Below are 8,645 nucleotides of genomic sequence, written 5' to 3' on the forward strand. Positions count from 1 at the left end.
AGATTAACGCATGCTCTTCTACAGGTGCTGCCGGCTCTCTTGGAGAGGTAGGCAGCACCTGTAGAAGAGCATGCATTAATCCATGTGTAAAGAACATTTAGTTAAGGCTCCGCATAACGTCGAGAGAAGGAGGCTGATGAAGTATATTCTGTCGAAATCGCGAAGAGTCCTGCAATAAGGGGTTCCTCCTTATCTCCTCCGTGCCATTTGGAGTTGAACGCTGAGTTCAAAGGAATTTGCCCACCCCTGTGTCTATTAGAAGATGCCAACGTTCAGGCTGTGGAAAGACCTTGTTGGGACATTATTCATACTGTATACTCAGTGTTCTGTTCTTTTTGTTCAATTCAGTTTGCAGTAAATATATTTGTACACTGTTTTCTGAAAGTTACATTGTTTCCAGTGATTCTCTTTTATTATCCATATTCTCCAGGGGAACTGATCTGGTATAGAGGTTAAGTGTACGGACTTTTATCTTGCCGAACTGGGTTTGAATTCCCCACTTCTCCTGATTCCCCACTCCTCCACTTACAGCTGCTGGAATGGCCTTGGGTTAGCCATAGCTATCGTGGGAGTTGTCCTTGAAAGGGCAGCTGCTGTGAGAGCCCTCATAGCCTCACCCACCTCACAGGGTGTCTGTTGTGGGGGGAGAAGATACAGGAGATTGTAAGCCACTCTGAGTCTCTGATTCAGAGAGAACGGCAAGTTATAAATCTACAGTCTTCTTCTTCCTCTGTCACCTAGAGATAAGTTCAAATTACAAGAGGTCTCCAATCCCCACAGTCCTGTATTAGGTGATCTATATTATGAGCATGTCATAGCCTGCCAACATAGCCTACCTCACAGGATTGTGATGGCCTTACAATGGGTGCGTCCCTATACAGTTTACACTGAGCTCCCTGACTGAAGGACAGCGTATCAATTAAAATGAATAGTGCATTTTGCACATTGAAAAGGTCTCTCTAAATAAACCATCCTCTAGCAGCTTAGCTGGCATGCTTGAAAGCCAATTTTCCTTCAGGATAATTATGAAAACACTCAAAAGGTGCTACAAATCTTCCTGCCTTGTGATGATTTACAAAACAATTTCTGGCTGGAATAGTTCAAACAGCTCTTTGTCTTCTTTCTGAGATGTTCACACTATAAAGAATGCCTGCAGTTTTTCACAGTCGTCTTCTCATTTTTGAAGCCTTTTTTATATTTTTTTTTTCAGAATGAGACTGAGAGGCCCTCTTAATTGTATTTATACTAGGAGGAAAAGTTTTAACTTCAAAAATTTAGCATCTTTAAAGTTCAGCAGATAGGTCATCCAAAACAACATCAATTAAAAAGTTTTCAGCATTTCACAAATTATATCCTTCCTTTCTGTGAATGTTTTTTGTTGAATATCATCACAGGGTCATTTGAGTTCTCCGTTCTTGTGACTTCTGCCTTTAAACTTGTTATGTTCCGCAGGGCTTCTCAGACAACAAAGCTGTCTGATATGAGTGGGAGGAAAAAGCTTGACTAAACAGAATTAGACTTTCAAAAGATTTGTCATTTATCCATCACGATGATGGAGGAGATACCAAACAAGCTCCAGTAGCCAGTTTTGCTTTAACTAACGTTTGATGTTGTACCTCTTTTTTCTAAACATATATTTTCAAGCTCTCATTGACAATATAAATCAGGCACCCTCAAAACATCTTCTTAGCATTTAGGACTCTGATGTTGTAAATACAAGTGTGATTAATATCAAAATTAAAGTTTTGTTCAAGTATGGCAGAAAACAGAGAGTCTTACATCACAGTCCTATCCTGTGTTCCATAGGAGATATCACCAGATCCAATGGGACATATTCCACTGTGTGCATAGAATTGTAGCCTTAGCCTACAAAACACTGGGTGCAAATGATATGCATAAAGTTTTGCAATGGCATCAGTGTGCAGTTATGGTGTAGCAGCAGCACAGAATAAGGAAACGAGTAATGGTAGCAGGAAACCACAATCATAACAGTATATGTAAGTTGGAACAGTATATGTAAGCACTGACCCTACAGAGCTCCCAACCCTAATTCTGCTACCTACCCCCATGTATGCATAAACCTGATCTGCATGTTCGTGTTGTGCTGACAGTGTATCAGTTTCAATAAGCCTAGAAAATGTTCTTGTATCATGAAGACTCATTAGGTTCCATATCTGTTTTTATTAATATCAAATCAGACATCTGCCCATTGTTTTTTATGTACAGAAAACAGCAGATTTTTCTGTGGACCTTTTCCACTATATGATATCAAAAAATCAAGGAACATAGTCTCCCACTCTACTAAAGACACCCAAGATTTCAAATGAATGGGACAAAGGAGTCCAATTTTACACACTCTTGAATAAGGTGCCCCCAGCCTTCTTCTCTGTATTGTGGGGAAAGGTGAAAAAATGGCTGCGAGTTTTCAAGAGTTGTGCTCTTTTTTTTCAAAACCAAACTTAGCAAGAAAGCTCCATTAAATTCCCAGCAAAGAATTCACAATTTTAAGAGATCCAAGAGTAACTCCAGGAACATTTTGGCTGTCTCAGAAACAGCCTAGCCAATTTAGTGCCAAGTAAGTGGGACAGTTTTAGGGTTAGCAATATCCAACTCCAGACCTCTAACATCATTCTCGTCTCCCCATTTTATCTATATCTACTTTGGGAGGGGGCATGGTACAGTGGTAGATCATCTGCTTTGCATGCAGGAGGTCTCAGGTTCTGTCCCTGCCATCTCCAGTTAAAGGGGTGTTAGCCCATCAGGAGTCAGGCAATAAATGATATATGACAGAGATCCTGGAGAGCCACTGCCAGTCTAAGTAGGCAACACTGACCTTTGCTGCAGTCAGACTGGTAACTTGGAGCACTTTGGAGGTGGTGCTAAGTATTCCATCACATTTTGTGATGGAGATTTTCAATCAGATTCCCATCCTGATCTGGCTGCATCGAGTGCTTCTTTCATGGTTGACCATTCAGATTAGTGCTGCGCATCAACCACAAAGCATGAGGTCTGGTCTTTTTTTTCTACTTCCTTTTTTTAAGAAAAACCAACTTTGACCTTTTTATGGAAAACATTTATTGGGTGCACATGAGCACATATAGTCTGCCATTTCAAAAAACAGAACAGTGAAAATGGGACCAAAGGTTCACACTTCCAAACCATTTTGAGCATGTACTGGGGGAGTTCAGACATCTGGAAATGCAGGACGAATGCGCAGGGATCTGTTAGCACCAGAATTCAACTACTATTTACTCCATCTCCAAGTCATCTTATGACAGCATAAATGCGACTGAGGAGCGGCTGCCATATCCGACTGTGTGACCAAGCCCATTTAATCCATTAGGACAGGGGTGGCCAACGGTAGCTCTCCAAATGTTTTTTGCCTACAACTCCCATCAGCCCCAGCCATTGGCCATGCTAGCCAGGCAAAAAACATCTGGAGAGCTACGATTGGCCACCCCTGCATTAGGGGAAAGCAACTATATCAGGCCAAACAACTCATCAGATCACAGCCCTTGATAGACCAGTTTCTAAGGTCACTTTATACTGTCTGACACAGTATAAAGTAGCTAGATGTGTACACAACCACCAAGACAGTGCATGTACTTGCCCTTGATGCTTACTGAGCATGGACTATCATAGTGATTTCCCTGCAAAATTAAGTTTTAAAATAAAAGTTGGCATAGCTCAGATGTCAAATTGGCTAATCTGCAAGCAGTTTTCCTTTCCTTCTTTTCTGACTTGTTCTGATCTTGTTATTAAAGAGCATGATTCAAAACGGCAGAGTTGGAAGAGGAATATAGAATTGCTTCCCTCCCCCCACTCCCCTCGCCTTTTGCCTTTCTGCAAATATATCCATCTCCTATAAATGAAAAAAACACAGAGCTACAGGGATTAAAACTCATGGAACAATCTTATCCAACGAGAGCAATTTCCACCCTGCAACTGAAGATAGGTGTGCTTAATTTCTTCAGGATGACTGGCTATCAATCATACCGGAGCCATACAATCCTGTCATCAATATGATTGTCAATCATCAGAGATGCCAAGACCTGGAGATCCAGAGCAGTAATGATTCCCAATAGTGTTAAATTCATTTTGCTGTTGCAAGCTATAATATCAGAAATCCGTTCTTTCTTCCAGATCTGATAGCTCTTTCCTACTTTTTCATTTACAAGAAAATGGATGAGAAATTAAAAGCTGTTTTGTCTTCATCTTGTTGCTTCTAATGGATTTCTGCTCAACGTTTGAGAGAGTTTGATGATCCTTTAATTAGATGCTCTTATATCCAGTTATTCATCATTCTGCTTCTTCTTTCTCCAATTTATTTATATATATTTCAGTCCTGAAAGCTGAATAGCTGAAGAAGGCAGGAAATGGGCAACTCTTCACCATTCATGTGATTCAAGATCTACTTAACTGCGTCTCTCAGGTCATCATTATCAGGATTTACATGGAACATAAAGGTCTTCTGGGTAAATCCATTGGCTAAAAAAGAAAGAATAGTTATGGGTACATGTTCATATAGAAAGTGACAGCACAGCTTTCCCTGCAAACCTCAGGATAACTAGAGCTGCCAGCCTCTAAGTGGGGCCTAGAGATCTCCCGGTATTACAACTGACCTCCAGATTAAAGAGGTCACTTCCCCTGGAGGAAACAGCTGCTTTGGAAGGTAGATTCTATGGCATTCTATCCCATTGAGGTCCCTCCCCTCCCCCAACCTTATCCTTCCCAGGCTCCATCCCTAAAATCTTCAGGTATTTCCCAGCCTAAAGCTGGCAATTCTAACAAGAAGAAGAAGATATTGGATTTATATCCCGCCCTCCACTCCGAAGAGTCTCAGAGCGGCTCCCAATCTCCTTTACCTTCCTCCCCCACAACAGACACCCTGTGAGGTGGGTGGGGCTGGAGAGGCCTCTCACAGCAGCTGCCCTTTCAAGGACAACCTCTGCCAGAGCTATGGCTGACCCAAGGCTATGCTAGCAGGTGCAAGTGGAGGAGTGGAGAATCAAACCCAGTTCTCCCAGATAAGAGTCCACACACTTAACCACTACACCAAACTGGCTCTCCAGGCAAAATGCCTCCAGGGGTATGAGTAGTATACCTATTCCAGACAAGATTTTTTTGTTCTGTTGTTCTGAATCTAAGGGGAGAGAAAAAATTATTTGTTTAAGGGACCTACAGACGCTCTTAAAGGGCCTGGAGATATTTTAGTATTAGATGTCATAAATGGTTCACCCACTGAGTAAATCTAAGACTATATTAGATTCTTCTATTATTTATCCCCGTCAAATTTAAGAGTATCCAATACTGTTGAAGGCTCCTCAGCAGCCTAAGGGGGGGTGATCATGTAACAGATTCTGCTCTAGAAATAAGGATGAATATAAAATGCATGGGCCCTTCAGTTCAAAACATTGTACCTCAAAATACTTCCAGATTATATCAGTTCATTACTGCTACATAATACCAGTTTGTGAGAAAGGCATTTAAGGAAAACGTAAATGAATGGGATCTGCTGTTCAGCATTTTTAAATGAATGGGATCTACTGTTCAGCATTAGCATGTTCTTTAAAGAGGGGACAAGACAGAGTCAGATGTAATTTGATCTTCTAGAGAGACAGCTTTAAAACCTGAGCTTTGAAACGTAAAAAACTGTAAATCTGAGCAGTTTCAAGTTGTGGAATAATCAGTTCAAAGCAATGCTGTAATTCTGAGCGACAAAGGCTTTAGTTAGTTTGTTTTTAAAAAGGAAAAGTATCTGGGTACTTGAACCCAATTCAGTGGGCCATCGCCTTCCCAGTGTGATCGCAAGATGTATGCCCCTTTTTCTGTTCAAAACCCATTGTCCATCAACTTCATTGGGTGCTCTCAAGTTCTAAAAAGGAAGAAAAAGCTCTCTATTTTCTCCATCCCATGTACAATTATATAAGTCTCTATTCTGTCCCCCCCTTAGCTGTCTTTTTTTCTAAACAGAAAAGTTCCAGGCCCGCCATCCCTTCCTCAGGGGGAAGTCCTCCAGCTTCTTTTCATTCACCATTCCTATCCAGTCACCAAGCTGAGCCATGTGCACTATGCATGGGAGGTTGTAGCAGATGCCCCTGGGAGCCAGATCAGCATGAGTCTGAAAGGGCCATGTTCCAGGGTCCAGCGCACTTGGATCCAAAACAAGAGTAAGCTTGCTTCACCACAAAGTCCTTGTAGCAAGTGGTAATGGGCTGGGGAGATGCTAATTCAATTCTCACTTTGCTATAAAGCTGTCCTTGAACCACTCACACTTGCACAGCCAAACCTACCTCACTGAGTTGTTGTTAGGGCCATAGCCATCCTTCCTTATCAGGTGGAGCCCCTACATATACAAGTATGGCATCAAAGAACAATGGATAAACAGTTATTCCCCCACCCCACCCCGCTCTTTCTAAGGTCACGTCTCTAATAGTATTTTCATGCCTATGAACTGATTCTGCTAACTTTAAAAGCATTCGAGTTAAACAAGAACAGTTATTTTTCTTCGTTAGCTTGCTCACTCAGATTTGTTACTTTTAGAATTTGAAAGATTTTATGCTGTTACAACAAAACCCTTCATTAAATAAAGAACACTGCCCTCTTTTTTCCATGGAAGCTGTCATGTCTTTTGAAAAATTCTTAGGTGGGGCAAACCAGTGCTTTGGATACAACAGCCATCCCATTCCAGGTACAGCCCTGATTGTTGGAAAGATCAAAGGATCAGGGAGAACTAGCTACATCCCTGAACTCCTTGGAAATATAATAGGTCAACTGCTCAAGGCTAGAAGCCAGGATTGCAGCTGGTGGATGGTATTTCACTGCTGCCTATCCAGGCCAGAATTCCTGCCTGATCCAGAGTTGCCAGAAGGCAGTCAACCGATGCGGTGCACCCCCTTTCAATTGACTGTTGGAATCAAAAAGTTCATTTTCTAACATTCGTCTCATTTTTTAAAAAATTAAAATAGTCAATGCCAAATGAGATCAGGGGCGTAGCTAGGGCTTTGGGGGCCTGGGGCCCAAGATTTATGTGGGCCCCCCTATGTGTGTGCACGCCGCCAGAAACAGGATATGATGTCACTTCCGGTGATGTCACTTCTGCAAGATGGCCATCACTTGCGAGGGAGCCCTGCTGGAAACAGGAAGTGATGTAACTTCCCCAAAATGGCCACCACTTGTGGGGGGGAAACAGGAAGTGGTGTCACTTTGGGGGCGGCACCCCCCCCCAAGATGGCACTCCTCCAAGCTAAGCCAGCCAGCGGCTTGGAGAATACATTTAAGGTTAAAGTTGCTTTCTGTCCACCTCTCCTCCCCCACCTATCTATTTGCCTGACTGCCTGCCTTCCTCTTGTGGCTCTCAAACATCTGATGTTTATTCTGTGTGGCTCTTGCATTAAGCGAGTCTGGCCACCCCTGGTATAAAGGAATGAATAAATAAAAATTGCTGGGGAAAGCTGCATACGTGAACACCATTTCTGGAGTCACTCCATGCAGAAGGTGGAGGGTGGTGTTGTTTTTTGTCTTGGGATCTTTTTGCAATGGAGCAGAGGTTACTGAGGGTGCGGGGGGGGGGAGGTAGTTGCAAATTTCCTGCATTGTGCAGGGGGTTGGACTAGATGACCCTGGAGGTCCCTTCCAACTCTATGATCCTAGGATCCAGCAGGCCGCCTCTGAGGCACTGAAAAAGGTCCTTGCTCAATATCTGACAGCTGAAAGCCCCCCCCCCCGGGAAAAAAAGACATGAACAAATGAACACATGAAGCTGCCTTATACTGAATCAGACCCCCTTGGTCCATCAAAGTCAGTATTGTCTTCTCAGACTGGCAGCGGCTCTCCAGGGTCTCCAGCTGAGGTTTTTCACACCTATTTTTCTGGACCCTTTTTTGGAGATGCCAGGGATTGAACCTGGGACCTTCTGCTTCCCAATTTTTTTTGCAGCAAATCCAATTTTTTGCAGCGATTCCGTCAACTCACCGCCAAAAAACCCCCAAAACACAATACCGATATACGGGTTAAGAAAAGCATTCGATCATTTAAGCGAAAAACAGAATAATCATTGATGCAAAAAAAAAAAATCAAGCAAAAACAAAAAATTAGCCCTGCCTCCTGCAAATAAGGAACGATGCTCTACAAGTTGGATTTTGCACCGGGGAGTAAAGTCAGCCGCTCAGCTCTCTTCTGGCACCGAAGTTTCTTGCTGTTTGCGGAAGAAGGAAAGCAAATAAATGGGGAGAGGGAAGGAGGGGTGGAAGGGAAGCAACTTTAACTGCATTTTTTCCCCAACCTTCCAAGCCGGGGCCGCCCAGCACACCTGCCTTCTCCTCTCCCCGTCCCTCTGCCCTGGGGGCTGCCTTTTCCTCCATACCCCGGCGCTGTTTAGCCCTACCTGGATATACGCCATCTTTCCCCGGGCTCACATCAGTCTCGGCTGCTGCTCCGCCTGCCCGGGAATGGCGTCTGCTGCTACCGCCTGCCTCCCTTCGGCAGCTCCGATGTGCACGGTTTGCTCAATGAGGCCGTGCCTTCCTTTCCCCCTTGGCGGCGACGGGAAACCGGGGACTGCTGTAAACCGCCTCTCCGGCTCTGCAGGGCAGGGCGGCTTGCATCCCTCCAGGGCGCTTCAGGGGGTTTGCTGGCCACGCTAT

Source organism: Heteronotia binoei, chromosome 10 (assembly GCF_032191835.1).
Source record: "Heteronotia binoei isolate CCM8104 ecotype False Entrance Well chromosome 10, APGP_CSIRO_Hbin_v1, whole genome shotgun sequence".
Classification (NCBI taxonomy): domain Eukaryota; kingdom Metazoa; phylum Chordata; class Lepidosauria; order Squamata; family Gekkonidae; genus Heteronotia; species Heteronotia binoei.